This window comes from Neovison vison, chromosome 7 (genome assembly GCF_020171115.1).
Source record: "Neovison vison isolate M4711 chromosome 7, ASM_NN_V1, whole genome shotgun sequence".
NCBI classification, from domain to species: domain Eukaryota; kingdom Metazoa; phylum Chordata; class Mammalia; order Carnivora; family Mustelidae; genus Neogale; species Neogale vison.
Genome location: NC_058097.1, coordinates 82,453,391 through 82,471,632, shown reverse-complemented (window position 1 = coordinate 82,471,632; position 18,242 = coordinate 82,453,391).

The window sequence follows — 18,242 nt, the reverse complement described above, 5'->3', positions numbered from 1 at the left end:
GCCACAATGCAGCAATATAACTGCCCTCCAGAAGAGAAAAGTTGCCCTATGGGGCTACCCAGAAACCACAAATGAGGATCAACCTGCACGCCACTCTACTGTACCCCAATTATACAGTCTGGGAATTAATGCCCTGTCTGACACAGGCTGATCCCAGACTTCCCGAACAACACCCAGACAGCTGGCCGCACACTGAGCACAACGGACCCGCCATGGCCTTAGGTCATCATCTCTTCCCAACCTCGTTTTTCAGGCTTCAGAACCTAGACCTTATCTCCAATCAATCCCCAGGGTTGAACGTGATGCAGAAATCAGAACTCATCCTTCCCCATGGCAAGAAATATTGTGGTTGGCATGTTGTCCAACATTTAGTGTAGGAGAAACCTTGTGGCACATGAGGCCCCGCCCATGCTTGTGGGCAGCATTGGGCACAAACACGCATTGTGACACTCAGCGTGAGCCCTGTCTTCAAGTAAGGCCTCTCAGTGGCAGGAGCAAGAGCCCTCATATGGGGCTTGTGATGCCCCTAGGCCCTGAATCTTAACCAGAGGTCATGATGTCCAGTCATCTCTACTCAGGGCTCTGCTCTAGAATCCCTCTTTTTATGGGAGACCTGGTTAGGATACAGAAAGGACTCCTACCATCCCAAGAATGACCCCTAACTCTTGGAATTGGGCCAAATCCACAAAGTTTGGAGACTCATCCATGGTCCATGAGGCCACACCGTCATTCCATGGCCATCGGTGACACAAAATCGAGAGACAAAAGCCTGAGCATGTGCCTCACACTCACCCTGTGTTCATATCCTGAAGATGTTTCCTCATGGTCTGTAGATCGGGCCTGCCAAACCTACGTCCCCAATCTTAAGGCGAATTTGTGTTTTCAGACTTCTGTCCCCATAGTCCGGGCCCATACACCCTCCAGGCTGGGGCCCCTGGTACCACAAATCAGGACTTTGCCTCTTCTCTCCAAGGGAATTCTGCCCATTCCATTTGCCACAGCCATACAAATTATGAGAAACCTCCAAAGCACCCAAGGCCATCCAAATAGTGTAGGCCGCCCAGGAAAAACAGAGGCGATCTGACACCAGCAGAGGGCTGCCTCCACTCAGACCCGTAGACAGATATCCACAGAGAAGAAGATTGAACCGGACAGACCCCTAGGCCATAATCGGACCCATTGCTTTAGTTTCCAGGCATCTCTCCTCAGAGGCCTGGTTTCTAATACCAGCATATGGGGATTTCCTGAGGCACCATCAGAGAAATTCTCATCTCCACATTGGAAACTTGCACATTGGAGCTGTGTAAAAACTTCAGGTTAGGAGAATCCTTCAGGGCACAAGTGCCACCACCCCATTTCAAGGTCTGCATGGACAAAAACCCACATTGAGACCCATTTGCAGGAGAGTCCATTACAACTCAACCCCCTCAGTTCCTCTACAAGAGCCAACCCATTGATCCTGTCTTGTCACTAGGAGACAATTGGAATGTGAGGCGGGCTGTCAAGGCATACATCCTTAGAACTGTGCTCTGGAGTCCTTCCGTATGGGATGTCCTAGAGCATTCCAACAAGTCTCCATTGTCCTGTAGAAGGAATCCTTACGGTTTGGAGCATCTCAAAACTCCTATCAGGGGAAAAACTCCATGTTCTCGTGTTGCTCTGTCCCCTTCATGAAAGGGCCATCATGAACAGAAAGTCCAATCTGAACCAACATCTGATCCTCACCCTGACTCTTCAGATGCAAGGGATCTTGACTCAGATATGCAGAGTGTGCCTGCCATGCCCTTGCCCCGAAACCTAAGCCTCTCTTGTGTTCTCAGACTTCTGTCCTCACACTCATGGCCCACAGGCCCTCCAGTTTGGGAATTCAGGAGACAAAGTGCAGCATTCTGCCTGCACTCCAGAAGAAAAATGTTGCCCTATGGGGCTACCTAGAAACCCCAAATGATTATCAACCTGTATGCCACTCGACTGTACCACAATTATACAGTTTACCTTGGGCACTAATGCCCTGTCTGACACAGTCTGAACACCGACCTCCTGACTGACACCCAGACAGCTGGCTTCACACTAAGCATATTGGACCTTCCATGGCCTTAGCTCGTCATCTCTTCCCAACCTAGCTTTTCAGGTTTCAGAAACTAGACCTTAACTCCAATCAAGGACCAGGGGTCAACGTGATGCAGAAATCAGAACTCATCCTTCCCCATGGCAATAAACCCTGTGGTTTAAATGTTGTCCACCGTTCAGTGGAGGAGAAACCAGCGTGGCCAATGAGGCCCCACCCATGCTTGAGAGCCGAGAGGGCACAAACACGCATTGTGACCCTCAGCATGAGGCCTGTCCTCAAGTAAGGTCTTTCAGTGGCTGGACCAAGAGATGGCATATTGGGCTTGCCATCTCCCTAGGCCCCAATTTTCACCCAGAGGTCGGGTTGCCCAATTGCCCCTCACAAGGTCTTTGCTCTAGAATTCCTCTTTTGGTGGGACACCTGAGATAACAAAACAGAAATGACTTTCCCATCCCACATATTGACCCCAAACTCTTGGGAACGGGACAAATTCACAGAGAGGGAGACATGCCCATGGACCATGAGGCCTCCCCGACATTCCACGGCCATCGTTGACACAAAAATCCAGAGACAAAAGCCTGAGCAAGCACTTCACACTCGCCCTTTGTGCATATCGTGAAGAGTTCTCCTCACGGTCTGTAGATCGGGCCTGCCATAACTACGTCCCCAAACCTAAGCCGAGTTTGTGTTTTCAGACGTCTGTGCCCACAGCCCTGGCCCACACACCTTCCATGCTTGGGCCTGGAGCTACACCTCAAAACTGTGCCTTCCCTCTCCAAAGGAATTCTGCCCATTCCATTGGCCACAACCTTGCAAATTAAGAGAAACCTCCAAAGTCAATGAGGCGATCCCAATAGTGTAGGCCGCCCAGGACAACAGGGGCGATCTGACAACAGCTGTGCAAATGTAAGGGTGGGGCAGACTGAGTGGAGTCATCCAATCAGTAAGCCGTATGTATATCCACTGGGAAAATTGGAATTCAATTGGCCACCTGTGTAGGGGCGGGGCTTAACCACCCCCATAAAGGTTACTCTGCCAGGCTGTCAAAGGGGGGCTGCTGCAGGAGAGCAGCGGCTGCTGCAGGAGGGATGGAGTCTGCGGAGAGCGGTGAAGTCCGCGGAGAGCGGTGAAGTCGGCGAAGAGCGGTGAAGTCGGCAGAGAGCGGTGAAGCGGTGCGGAGAGCGGTGGAAGTCGGCGGAGAGCAGGGGAGTCAACGGTGAATAGAAGAGCTGTAACAGCTCTTGTAAGAGCTACAACCGTGTTTGCAGTCTCCAGCCTCCCGCTGGCCCCAAGCCGCCGCCTGCAGCCTCGAGCCGCCTGCAGCTTCCAGCTTCCGGCGGTCTAGCCGCCGCCTGCAGCCTCCAGCCTCTGGCGGCGACCCGAGCGCCGCCGCCTGCAGCCTCCAGCCTCCGGCGGCGTCCCCGAGCGCCGCCGCCTGCAGCCTGCAGCCTCTGGCGGCCCCGAGCCGCCGCCTGCAGCCTCCAGCCTCCAGCGGCGGCCCCCAGCGCCGCCGCCTGCAGCCTGCAGCCTCCGGCGGCGGCCCCGAGCACCGCCGCCTGCAGCTTCCAGCCTCCAGCGGCGGCCCCGAGCGCCGCCGCCTGCAGCCTGCAGCCTCTGGCGGCCCCGAGCCGCCGCCTGCAGCCTCCAGCATCCAGCCTCCGGCGGCGGCCCAGCAGTCCAGTTGTCGCGGTCCCTCGACGCCTGCGGTCCTGAGACATCTGCGGTCCAGTTGTCAGCGGCCCCTCGACGCCTGCGGTCCTGATGCCTACAGACCCTAGATGCCAGCAGTCTGGAGGCGTGAGCAGCCCTGAGATGCCAACGGCCCCTAGACACCAGCAGCCTCGCTGCAAAATGCCTCACCACCCCGAACCACAAGTGGCCTTGTCCGCAGTGGTGGCTTCCTCCGGGTGGAAGCCTGGTCAGAGTAGCATCGTGGGGAGCAGAGTCTGTGTCATCTGGGTTGTCCTCCTTGTCATTGTTGCTTCTTCGTCATTGGGAGTGGCCTCATCCAGGAAATGGTCTTGTCCAGAACAGCCTCTTCTTGGGAGCGGCCTTGTCCGGGGAGCAACTTCATTGAGCAGTGGCCTTGTCTTGGGAGTGGCCTCTTCTTGGGAACGGCTCCAATCATGGAGCGGCCTCATCTGCAGAGCAGCAGCGTCATCTAGAGCGGCCTCATCCAGAGTGGCCTTCTTGGAAGTGACCTTGTTGGGTTCATCGTCACCGCCTTTTCGTAAGAGGTAGCTCTGACCGGTAGTTTGATTCCTGATGCTTGGCGCGAAATAAAGTTTTGCTTGACCTTCGCTTTGTATCAGTCTCGTTCCTTTGATCACAGACCCTAACACAACTACCTCTAATCAGAACTGTAGACAGATGTCCACATAGAAGAAGATTGAACTGGATAGGCCCCTAGTGACATCCCACTACTGTAAGTTGCCCTGGTCAAACAGGGCATTCTGACACAAGCTGAGCAACTACATCCACACAGACACGCAGACAGATGACCAAAGAGACAGAAGATTGAACCAGACAGACATCTAGACTTAATCTGAACTCTTGCTTAGGTTTCCAGGTGTCACTCCTCAGAGGCCTGGGTTCGAAGAACAGCATATGGGGAATTTCTGAGGCACCAAACAGAACCTCTTTCATCTCCACATGGGGAGCTTTCTTATTGGAGCTCTACCAAACCCTTCAGGTTAGGCGAATTCTACAGGGCCCCTGAAACACCAGCACATTCTAAGATCTCCATGGACACAAACCCTCATTACGACCCATCCTCGGGAGAGTCCATTTGAACTCAGCCCCCTGGGTAGATTTCCCCAGAGCTAGGAGATCAACCATGTCTTGTTGCAAATAGCCAATGGGAATGCAAGGTATGCTGTACAGGCATCCATCCTTTGAACCCTGCTCTCCAGTTCGTCTATATGGGACATCCTGGAGCCATCCTACAGGACTCCACTGTCCCGCAGAAGGAAATCTTGTGGTTTGGAGCAACTCAAAAACTGAGCGTGGGAAAACCACCTTGGCCTCATGATGTCCCTGCTTCATGAAGTGGCCATTATGGACACAAGCTCCAGCATCATCCATCATCTGATAATCACCCTGAATTCAGATGCAGGAGATCTCAATTCAGCTTCTGCAGAGTGAGCCTGCAGTGTCCTTGGCCCCAAACCTCACCCTAGCTTGTGTTTTCAGACTTCTGTCATCATACTCCTGGCCCACAAGCTCTCCCGTTTGGGAATTCTGGGGTCACAACGAAGCACTCTGCCAGCCCACCAGAAGAAAAACCTTGTCTATGGGGTTGCCCAGAAACCCCAAGTGAAGATCAAACTGCTTGACTTAGGTCATCATCCCTTCCCAAAGTGGGTTTTCAGGCATCAGAAGCTAAAACGTATCTCCAATCACTGCACAGGGGAGAACCTGATGCACAAGTCAGAACTCCTCCTTCCCCATGGCAGGAAACCTTGCTGTTGGCAGTGAGTCAAACTTTCAGTGTAGGAGAAACTTTCATGGCCCATGAGACCACGCCCATGCTTGAGGGACGCCTTAGGAACAAACACGCATTGTGACCCTCAGCGTGAGTCTCTTATTCAAGTAATGCCTCTCAGTGGCTGGACCAAGAGCCTGCATATGGAGCTTGCCATGCCCATAGGGACCCAGGCCTAACAAGATGGCAGGTATTCCAGTTGTCAGTACCCACTGCTCTGCTCTAAAATCTCTCTACTGGGGGGACACCTGGGACAATTGGGAGCTGGCAAATCACCAGAGAGGGAGACTCTTCCACGGCCCATGAGACAACGCCTACATCAAACGGCCATTGTGGACACAACACCCAGAGACAAAAGCCTGAGTGACTGCCTCCCACTTGCCCTCCTTTCATATCCAGAAAAGCTCCCCTCAGGGACTGGAGGTCAGGCCTGCCATAACTTTGGCCTCAAACCTGAGCCACGTTTGTGTTTTTGGACATCTGTCCCCACAGCCCTGGCCCACACAGCCTCAAGGCTGGGTCCTCTGGAGCCACACCACAGGACTGTGCCTTCTCTTTCCTAGGAAACTGTGCCCATTTCATTGGCCACAACCCTATAGAATAGGAGAAACCTCAAGGCCCCCGAGGACATCCCACTACTGTAAGCCACCCTGGACAAACAGGGGCAATCTGACACAAGCTGAGCAACTACCTCCATGCAGACTCGCAGACAGATATCCAAATAGACAGAATATTTAACCGGACAGGACCCTAGGCCCTAATCTGTACTCTTACTTTGGTTTCCAGGTGTCACTCCTCAGAGACCTGGGTTCAAAGACCAGCATTTGTGGCTTTCCTGAGGCACCAAACAGAACAGCTCTCATCTTCACATGGGAAGCTTCCTTGTAGGAGCTGTGTCAAACCCTTCGGGTTGGAGAATCCTGCAGAGTCCCTGAGCCACCGCCACATTCCAAGGTCTTCATGGCCATCCACCTACATTATGAACCATCCTCTGCAAATTCCATTTAACTAAGCTCTTTGGGTATCTTGCCCAAGAGCCCAGAGATTGAGCCTGCCCTGTCCCGAGCAGCCAGTGGGAATGTGAGGTGGCGTTTCCAGGCATCCATGCTTAGACCCCTGCTCTCGAGTCTTTCCTTATGGGGCATCGTGGAACCACCCAATAGGAATCGACTGTCCTGCAGAAGGAGACCTTGAGGTTTGGAGAAGCTCACAACTCCCAGTGTAGGGAAACCTCCCTGGCCTCATGAAGCCCCCACTCCATTCAGGAAGGGGCCATCATGGACACAAACTCCAGCCTGAGGCAACGTCTCCTACTCGCCATGACCTCAGATGCAGGAGATCTCGATTCAGCCTCTGCAAAGTGGGCCTGCTGTGCCCTCGGCCCCAAACCTAACACTAGCTTGTGTTTTCAGACTTCCTTCCTCACACTCCTGGCAAACAAACCCTCAGATTGGGAATTCCGGAAACACAATGCAGCCCTCTGCCTGCCCACCAGAGAAAAACGTTACCCTATGGGGCTTTCCAGAAACCCCAAATGAGGATCAATCTGCTTGGGCCTTGACCATACCCCGATTGGATAGGCTGCCTTGGGCACTAATGCTCTGTCTGACACAGCCTGAGGCCATACGTCCCAAAAGACAAGGAGACAGCTGGCCACACACCTAGCACATTGGACATGCCATGGCCTTAGGCCGTGATCTCTTATCAACCTGAGTTATCAGATATCTCAACCTAGAAATTATATCAAATCCCCCACAGTGGGGTACCTGAAGCACAAATCAGAACTCCTCCTTCCCCATGGCTGTAAAGCTTGCTGGTGGCATGGACTCACACCTTCAGGGTAGGAGAAACCTTCAAGGCCCCTGAGTCCACGCCCAAACTTGAGTGACGCCTTGGGCAGAAACTCGCATTGTGACCCTCAGCGTGAGCCCCATGTCGAAGTAAGGCCTCTCAGGGCCTGGACCAAGAGCCCCCATATGGGGCTTGCCTATCCTCTATGTTCCCAATCCTCCCCAGAGTTCGAGTTTTCCAGTCGCCCGTACCTGTGGCTCTGCTCTGGAATCCCACTCTTGGAGAGACACCTGAGCCATGCAACAGGACTCCACCCTTCCACAAAATGACCGCAAACTCTTGGGAGCTGTGCCAAATCGTCAGAGAGGGAAATTCGTCCATAGCCCCTGAGGCCACCCCTACAATCCACGACTATCCTGGACACAACATCCAGAGACAAAAGCCTGAGGGAACACCACCCACTCTTCCTTCTTTTATAAGCTGAGGAGCTCCCCTCTTGGTCTGTAGATCCAGCCTGCCATACCCTCGGCGCCACACCTAAGCCAAATTTGTGTTTTCAGACCTCTGTGCCCACAGCCTGGACCCACATAACCTCACAGCAAGGGCCTCTGGAGCCACACCGAAGGACTGTGCCTGTTCTCTCCAAAGAAACTGCCCAATCCATTGACCACAACGCTACAGGTTAGGAAAAACCTCCAAGGCCCCTGAGTCATTCCCGATAGTGTAGGCTTCCCTGGACAAAGAGGGGCACTCTGACACCAGCTGAGCAACTATATCTGCTTATACACGTAGACAGTGTCTCCAAAGACAGAAGATTAAAATGGACAGGCCCCTAGACCCTAATCTGAACCCTAGCTTTAGTTTCCAGGTGTCCCTCCTCAGAGGACTGGTTTCAATGACCAGCATATGGGGCTTTTCTGAGGCACCAAACCGAATCTCTCTCGTCTCCAAATGGGAATATTTATTATTGGAGCTCTATAAAACCCTTCGGGTAGGCCAAATCTGCAGGGTCCCTGAACCACAAGCATATTTCAAGGTCTCCATGGACACAAACCCACATTATGACCCATCCTCAGGATCGTACATTTGAACTCAGCCCCCTGGGTAGCTTGTCCCAGAGGCAGCAGATCAAACATGTCTTGTCGCTAATAGCCAATGGGAATGCTAGGCATGCTGTACAGGCATCCATCCTTCGAACCCTGCTCTCCAGTCCTTTCATATGGGACATCCTAGAGCAATCCAACAGGACTTGACTATCCCTCAGAAGGAAACCATGTCATTTGGAGCAACTCACAAACTCAGTGTGGGAAATGTTCCTTGGCCTCATGAGACCCCCGCTTCATGAAGGTGTCATCAGGGACACAAACTCCAGCCTCAGCCAACGTCTTATTCTCATCCTGACTTCAGGTGCAGGAGATTTTGATTCAGTCTCTGCAGAGTAAGCCTGCAATGTCCTTGGCCCCAAACCTCACCCTAGCTTGTGTTTTCAGACTTCCATTCTCACACTCCTTTCCCAAAAGCTCTCCTAATTGGGAATTCTGGGGACACAACGAAGCACTCTGCCTTCCCACCAGAAGAAAAAAAAATTGTCTATGGCATTGCCAAGAAACCCCAAATGAGGATCAACCTGCTCGGCCCTCAGCAACACCCCAATTGCATATGCTACCCTAAGCACGAATGCTCTGTCTTACATAGCCTTCTGACAGACTCCAAGACAACTGGCCACACACCCAGCACATCAGACCTGCCATGGTCTTAGGCCATTCATCCCTTCCCTTTGACCTGCGTGTCTTCCTTGAGTTATTTTCTGAGGCTGTGTCTGACTGTGCATTTTTTCTGTAGTGGCCTATGAATTTGGGGTGGGTTCAGGGGCCTTGCAATTTTCTCCTAATCTGGCGGCTTTGGGAAACTGAGACGGGCAGAGTTTCCTCAGGAGAGCAGGCCCAGTGATGTGGTGTGGTCCTGGGGGCCCCATCATGGAGTGCAAGTGGGTCAGGACTTTGGTTCCAAAGTCTTCAGACACAAACTCGTGTAAGAGTTAGGGGCGAGGTGATGGCAGGCCCGATCTGCATACCCTGAGGGCAGCTCTTCGGAATTTGAATTCGGAAGGCTGGGAGGCAGCAGCACAGGCTTTTCTGTCTGGATTTTTGTCTAAGATGGCCACGGAATGGAGAGGTGGCCTCATGGGTCCATGTGAGATTCTACCCGGCACCCAAGAGTTTGGTTTCTTTTTGGGGTGTGGAGGGAGTGTGGTTTTCCGTGTCAGGGATCCCATCCAAACAGGCATTCCATAAATAGGTTCTGGGTCTGGGAGCCTGGAAAACCCCAACAAGGCTTAGGATTTGGGCCTAGGTGCATGACAGGGCTGCTCTGGGGGGTCCTGGTCCAGCTCCCGAGGGGCCTTGTTGGAAAGGGGTCTCAGTCTGAGGGTCACATTGCCTGTTTGAGCCCAGATGCCCATCCTGAGTTGGCGTGGTCTCATGGGCCATGCACCTGGCTCCCACTCTGAGGGTTGGACAGCCATCTCAACATTCAGTTTTACTGCCATGGGGAAGGAAGAGTGCTCTTTTGGGCTTCAGTGTGTCCCATGGGCAGGAATTTGAGCTATGTTCTGGGACAGGTACCTGAATACCCAGATGGCTTCTAGATGAGGTCCTCGGGTTGAGGAAGTACCCACCTTCAGGATATGGGGCCCACTGTCTGGGTGATTGACAGGAGGTCAGGCTCAAGCTGTGTCTAACAGAGCATTCGTGCAGAGGGTGGCCTAAGATGTTGGGGTGCCATTGGGAGCTGTGCAACTGGATCCTCATGTGGGGTTTCTATGCAGACCCATAAGGCACTTCTTCTTTCTGGTTGGCAGGCATAAGGCTGCGTTGTGGCTCCAGAATTCCCAATATGGAGGGCTTGCAGGCGAGGAGTGTGAGGACAGAAGTCTGAAAACATAAGCTACGGTGTTAAGCTCAGTGCCGAGCACATGGCCATTCCAATGTACAGCGGTTGTTTTGAGATCTCAAGCACCTGGGCGAGGGTCAGATGTCTGATCACACTGGAGTTAGTATCCATGATGGCCAACGAATGGTGGATTGGCCTCAAGAAGCCTTGGAGGTTTTCCCAAGCTGGAGCTTGTGAGCTGCTCCAAACATCAAGGTGTCCTATTGGGGGACAGGAGAAGTCCACTTACAGGGCTCCAGGGTCCTCCATATGGAAGATCTGATACCAGAGTTCTGTGAATGGATGCCTGGGAAGCCAACCTCGCTTTACCATTGCAGCCGAGGAACAGGGAAGGCTTGATTCAATGACACTGATTCCAAGTTCCAAGTGATCTGCGTTGATGGAAGTTCTCAGTCTAACGGGTCCCAATGCTGCTTGGTGTCTAGTGAGACCGTAGAATGTGGTGGTGGCTCTCTTGCCATGCAGAGTTTTCTATACTGAGGATTAGACCCTGTACCCAGGAGCCATGTTTCCTTCCCGGGACAGGAGGCGTTCTCTTGTATGGCTCACGGACCACAGGTTGGACCATATGTTGAGTTTCCAGAAGAGGCCTCTGGGGAGAGAGGCCTCAAAATCTGAGCTAAGGTTTTGATGAGGTCCTAGGGGTATGGCAGGTTCAATCTTTGGACTCAGTGACATTGGCCTGCGTTTCTTCCTGGAGGTAGGTGCTGAGGCTGTGTCAGACTGAGCATTTTTTCCAGAGCAGCCTATGAAATTGGGGTGGACTCAGGGGCCTTGCAGTTTTCTCCTAACCTGGATGGTTTGGGAAACTGAGACGGGCAGAATTTCCTCGGGAGAGCAGGACCAATGATGTGGTGTGGTTCTGGAGGCCCCATCCTGGAATGCATGTGGGTCAGGACTTTGGGGCCAAAGACTTCAGACAAAAACACTGGTAAGAGTTAGGGGCGAGGTGATGGCAGGCCCGATCTGTAGACCTTGAGGGCAGCTCCTCGGGTTTGAAATTCAGTGGATGGGAGGGAGGAGCACAGGCCTTTCTATCTGGATTGTGTGTCTAGGATGGCCACGGAATGGAGGGGTAACCTCATGGGTCCATGGGTTATTCGTCCACTCTGGGGATTCTTCCTGGCACCCAAGTATTTGATGTCTTTCTGGGGAAGAGGAAAACGCTGTTTTCCAGCTCAGGTTTCCTGTCCAAACAGGGATTCCAGAGATGGGTTCTGGGTCCAGGCTCATGGAAAACCGAACCAAGGCTTAGGATTTGGGCTTTTGGGCATGAGAGGCCCACTCTGTGGGCTTCTGGTCCAGGTCCCGAGTGACCTTATTTGAAAAGGGCCTCAGGCTGAGGGTCACAATGCCTGTTTGTGCCCAACTGCCCATAAGGGGTGGGTGTGGTCTCATGGGCCATGCCCTGGCTCCCAATCTGAGGGTTGGACGGCCATCTCCACATTCAGTTTTCCTGCCATGGGGAAGGAGTAGTACTCTTTGTGCTTCAGGGTTCCCATGGGCAGGAATTTGAGCTAAATTCTGGGACAGGAAACTGAATACCCAGGTTGGTTCGAGATGACAGCCATGGGCCAAAGCAGGACCCACCGGCAAGATATGGTGCCCGCTGTCTAGGTGGCTGACAGGAGGTCAGGGTTCGAGGTGTGTCAGACAGAGCATTCATGCAGAGGTTGGCCTATGATATTGGGGTGCCGTTGAGAGCCGTCTACTGGATCCTCATGTGGGGTTTCTGTGCAGAACCTTAAGTCACTTCTTTCTGGTGAGCAGGCAGAAGGCTGCATTGTGGCTCCAGAATTCCCAATGTGGAGGGCTTGCAGGCGAGAAGTGTGAGGACAGAAGTCTGAAAACACAAGCTACGGTTAAGCTCAGTGCCGAGCACATGGTCATTCCAATGTACAGTGGTTGTTTCGAGATCTCTAGCACCTGAGTATGGGCGAGGTTCAGATGTCTGCTCATGCTAGAATTTGTATCCATGATGGCCAACGAATGGTGGATTGGCCTCAAGAAGCCTTGGAGGTTTTCCCAAGCTGGAGCTTGTGAGCTGCTCCAAACAGCAAGGTGTTCTACTGCGGGATATGGGTAGTCCACTTAGAGGGCTCCAGGGAACCCCATATGGAAAGATTCGATAGCAGAGCTCTCTGAATGGAGGTCTGGGAAGCCCACCTCACGTTACCATTGTAGCCAAGGAATAGGGCAGGTTAGATTCGCTGTCTCTGGTTCCAGGTTCCTAGTGATCTGCATTGATGACACAGTCAGTCTAACGGGTTCTCAGTGTTCTCAGTCTAACGGGTCCCAATGCAGCTCGGTGTCCAGGGAAAACGTAGAATGGTGGTGGTGGTGGTGGTGGCCCTGGGTCCAGGTAGGTTTCTCCTACCTGATGGTTAGTCCCAGTTCCCAGGAGCCAGGTTTCCTTCTCAAGACAGGTGGGGTTCTCTTGTATGTCTCACGTACGACATGTTGTACCATATGGTGGTTTTCCAGAACAGACCTCTGGGGACAGAGGCCTGAAAAACTATGCTAGGCTTCCAGTGAGGTCCTGGGGCATGGCAGGTTCAAACTTCGGACTCAGGGCCACTAAGCTGCATGTCTTTCTGGAGGTAGGTCTGAGTATGTGAGACTGAATTTTTACCAGATTGGCCTAAGAAATTCGGGTGGGCTCAGGTGCCTTGCAGGCTTATGCTGATCTGGAGGATTTGGGCAATGGAGATGGGCAGACTACCCTCGGGAGAGCAGACCGAGTGATGTGCTGTGGTTCTGGAGGCCCCATCCTGGAAGGCATGTGGATCAGGGATTTGGGACCAAAGTCTTCAGACACAAACTCGGGTAAGAGTTAGAGGAGAGGTTATCACAGTCCCGATCTGCAGACCCTGAGGGCAGCTCCTTGGGATTTGAAATTCAGGCAGCTGGTAGGAAGGAGCACAGGCTTTTCTGTCTGGATTGTGTGTGTAGAATCACCACGGAATGGAGGGGTGGCCTCATGGGTCCATGGTATATTCTACTTCTCTGGGGATTCTATCCAGCACTCAAGAGTTAGGTGTCTTACTGCGGGAAGGGGAGAGTGTGGTTTTCCGTGTCAGGAGTCCCATTCAAACAGGCATTCCACAGATGGATTCTAGGTCTGGGAGGCTGGGTAACACCACCAAGGCTTCGGTTTTGGGCCTAGGGGTGTGACAGGCCCGCTCTGTGGCTCCTGGTCCAGCTCCCGAGATGGCTCGTTGGAAAGGGGTCTCAGTCTGAGGGTCACAATGCCTGTTTATGCCCAGCTGCCTATCCTCAGTGGGCATGGTCTTATGGGCCATGCACCTGGCTCCCACTCTGCGGGTTGGACAGCCATCTCAACATTCAGTTTTCCTGCCATTGGAAAGGAAGAGTACTTTTTTGGTCTTCAGGTCCCCCATGGGCAGAAATTTGAGCTAAGTTCTGGGACAGGATACTGAATACCCAGGTTGGTTCGATATGATGGCCTCGGGCCAAAGCTGGACCCACCTGCAGGATATGGAGCCCTCTATCTGGGTGACTGACAGGAGGTCGGGCATCGGGCTGTGTCAGACAGAGCATTTATGCAGAGAGCGACCTAGGATATTGGGGTGTTGTTGAGGGCCATGCAGGAGGATCCTCATGTGGGTTTCTGCAAAGACCCATAGTGCATTTCTTCTTTCTGGTGGACAGGCAGAAGGCTGTGTTGTGGCTCCAGAATTTCCAATATGGAGGGCTTGTAGGCGAGGAGTGTGAGGACGGAAGTCTGAAAGCACAAGCCATGGATAAGCTCAGTACTGAGCACATGACCATTCCAATATGCCGCAGTTGTTTCGAGATCTCCAGCACCTCAGTTTGGGTGAGTGTCGGATATCTGCTCACGCTGGAGTTTGTATCCATGATGGTCAACGAATTGTGGGGTATCCTTAAGAAGCCTTGGAGGTTTTCCCAAGCAGGACCTTGTGAGCTGCTCCAAACAGCAAGGTGTCCTACTTTGGGACAGAGGAAGTCCACTTAGAGGGCTCCAGGAAAGATTTGATAGCAGAGCTCTCTGAATGGAGGCCTGGGAAGCCTTCCTTGCATTACCATTGCAGCTGAGGGACAGGGAAGGCTTGATCCGCTGGTTCTGGTTCCAATTTCCAAGTGATCTAAGTTGACGGATGTTCTCAGCCTAATAGTTCACAATGCTGCTTGGTGTTCAGGGAGACCTCAGAATGTGGTGGTGGATCTTCGGCCATGCAGGATTCTCCTACCTGAGGGTTAGACCCAGTTCCCAGGAGCCAGGTTTCCTTCTCGGTACAGGAGGGGTTCTTTTGTAAGGATCAGGGACCACATGTCGGACCATATGTTGAATTTCAAGAACAGTTCTCTGGGCACAGAGTGCTGAAAACTTAAACTAGGGCTCTGATGAGGTTCTAGGGGCATGTCAGGTTCAACCATCGGACTCAGGGACTTTGACCTGCATGTCTTCCTGGAGGTAGGTGCTGAGGCTGTGTCAGACTGTGCATTATTTCGAGAGCAGCCTATGAAATTGGGGTGGGCTCAGGGGCCTTGCAGGTTTCTCCTAATCTGGAGGGTTTGGGCAACTGAGATGGGCAGAGTTTCCTCGGGAGAGCAAGCCCAGTGATGTTGTGTGGTTCTCGTGTCTCCATCCTGGAAGGCATGTGACTAAGGGCTCTGGGACCAAAGTCTTCAGACAAAAAATAGGGTAAGAGTTAGGAGCAAGGTGATGGCAGGCCCGATCTGAAGACCCTGAGGGCAACTCCTCGAGATTTGAAATTCGTGAGGCTGGGAGGCAGGAGCAAAGGCTTTTTTGTCTGGATTGTGTCTAGGATGGTCTCAGAATGGTGGAGTGTCCTCATGTGTCCATAGAAGATTCTTCCTATCTGGGGATTCTGCCCAGCACCCAAGAGTTTGGTGTCTTACTGGGGGAAGGAGAGAGCACAGTTTACCGTGTCAGGGTTCCTGTCAAAGCAGGGATTCCAGAGATGGGTTCTGGGTCCTTGTCCATGGATAACCACACAAAGGCTTAGGATTTGTGCCTAGGGACATGACAGGCCGGCTCTGTGGGCTCCTGGTCCAGCTCACACGGGGACTTTTTGGAAATAGGTCTCAGGGTGAAGGTCACAATGCCTGTTTGTGCCAGATTCCCATCCTGAGTGGGCGTTGTCTCTTGTTCCATGGACCTGGATCCCAATCTGAAGGTTGGACAACCATCTCAACATTTAGTTTTCATGCCATGGGGAAGGAGGAGTACTCTTTTCTGCGTCAGGTTCCACCATGCCCAGGAATTTGTGCTATGTTCTGGGACAGGTACCTGAATACCCAGGTTGGTTCGAGATGAAGGACTCAGGTCAAGGTAGATCACACCTGCCTGATATAGGGCCTGCTATCTGAGTGGCTGCCAGGAGGTCGGGGCTCAGGCTGTGTCAGAGCATTAGTGCACAGGGGGGGCCTATGATATTGGGGTGCCATAGAGAGCCGTGCAGGTGGATCCTCATGTGGGGTTTCTGCACAGACCGATAGGGCACTTGTTCTTTCTTGTGGGCAGGCAGAAGTCTGCATTGTGGCTCCTAAATTCCCAATATGGAGGGCTTGCAGGCGAGGAGTGTGAGGACAGAAGTCTGAAAACACAAGGTACAGTTAAGCTTAGTGCCAAGAAAATGGCTGTTCCAATGTGTAGCGGTTGTTTTGAGATCTCCAGCACCTGTGTATGGGCAAGGGTCAGATGTTGGCTCACGATGGTGTTTGTATCTATGTTGGCCAACGAACGAAATATCCAGCACCTGAGTAATGATGGATGTCAGATGTTTGTTCACACTGGAGTTTGTGTCTATGAAGACCCACAAATGGAGGATTGGCATCAAGAGGCCATGGAGAATTCCCCACGCTGATGCATGTGTGATGCTCCAAATAGCAAGGTTGTTTTTTCTACTGGACAAGTGGAGTCTGGTTTGTTTGCTTCAGGGTCCCCCATGTGAAAAGTAAGAGTAGCAGAACTCTTCTGCATGGATGATGGAAAGCACACCTCCATTGACCAATGCAGCTGAGGAACATGGCAGGATCGTTCTCGTGGCTCTGGGGCGAAGTATCAAGGCCTTCAGTTGACATGGAATCTCTTGCAGATGGGTCACAATGCTGGTTTGTTACCATGTCGATCTTAGAATGTGTTGGTGGCTAAGGTGCCATGCAGGATTCTCCTACCATGAGGTTTAATACAGGTCAAAGAGCATGGTTTCCCCTGGGGACAGGAGCTGTATTGTTGTGTGGCTCAGGGACTACATGTTGTACCATAAGTTTGTATTCCAGAATAGGCCTCTGAATTCAGATGCCTGGCAATCTAATCAAGGGTTCCAAAGAGGTCCTAGGGGCATGACAGGTTCAATCTTTAGACTCAAGACAGTTGTCTTGTGTACCTGCTTGGATGTAGGTGATCAGGGTGTTTCAGACTGTGCATTTGCATCCAGAGCAGCCTCCAATATTGTGGTGGGCTCAGGGGCTTTGCAGATTTCTAATAATCTGGAGGGTTTTGACAACTGTGATGGTCAACGTTTCTTGGGGATGGCAGGCACAGTCCTGTGGTTTGGCTCCAGAGACTGCATCCTGGAGGGCATGTGAGCCATGATTTTGGGAGAGAAGTCTGCAAACACAAATTCGGGTTAGGGTTAGTGGCGAGGTTTTCACAGGGCAATGCATAGACCTGGAGGACTGCTCGTCAGGAACAGTAATTTGGGTGACTTGAAGGCAGAAGCACAGGCTTTCTTATCTGGATTGTGTTTCCAGGATGGCCTTGGAATGCAGGTGTGGTCTTATGGGTCCATGGGAGATTTTTCCTCTCTAAGGATACAGGCGGTTCCCAAAAGATTGATGGCTTTTCGGGGTGGGAAGAGTGCTGTTTTCCATCTTAGGGTTGCCCCAAAACAGGGAGTCCAGAGACGGGCTCTGGGTCTTGGCGAATGGAAAATCCAACCAAGTGTTAGGATTTGGGCCTAGGGGCTTACCAAGCCTTCAACGTGGGATCCTGGTGGTGCACTGAGAGGGCTTTTTTTTTTTTTCCAATTTATTTATTTTCAGAAAAACAGTATTCATTATTTTTTCACCACACCCAGTTCTCCATGCAAGCTGTGCCCTCTATAATACCCACGACCTGGTACCCCAACCTCCCACACCCCCGCCACTTCAAACACCTCAGATTGTTTTTCAGAGTCCATAGTCTCTCATGGTTCATCTCCCCTTCCAATTTACCCAAAAGCACATACCCTCCCCAATGTCCATAACCCTACCCCCCTTCTCCCAAACCCCCTCCCCCCAGCAACCCACAGTTTCTTTCGTGAGATTAAGGGTCACTTATGGTTTGTCTCCCTCCCTATCCCATCTTGTTTCATGGATTCTTCTCCTACCCACTTAAGCCCACATGTTGCATCACCACTTCCTCATATCAGGGAGATCATATGATAGTTGTCTTTCTCCGCTTGACTTATTTCGCTTTAAGCATGATACGCTCTAGTTCCATCCATGTTGTCGCAAATGGCAAGATTTCGTTTCTTTTGATGGCTGCATAGTATTCCATTGTGTATATATACCACATCTTCTTGATCCATTCATCTGTTGATGGACATCTAGGTTCTTTCCATAGTTTGGCTATTGTGGATATTGCTGCTATAAACATTCGAGTGCACTTGCCCCTTTGGATCACTACGTTTGTATCTTTAGGGTAAATTCCCAGTAGTGCAATTGCTGGGTCATAGGGCAGTTCTATTTTCAACATTTTGAGGAACCTCCATGCTGTTTTCCAGAGCGGTTGCACCAGCTTGCATTCCCACCAACAGTGTAGGAGGGTTCCCCTTTCTCCGCATCCTCGCCCGCATCTGTCTTTTCCTGACTTGTTGATTTTAGCCATTCTGACTGGTGTGAGGTGATATCTCATTGTGGTTTTGATTTGTATTTCCCTGATGCCGAGTGATA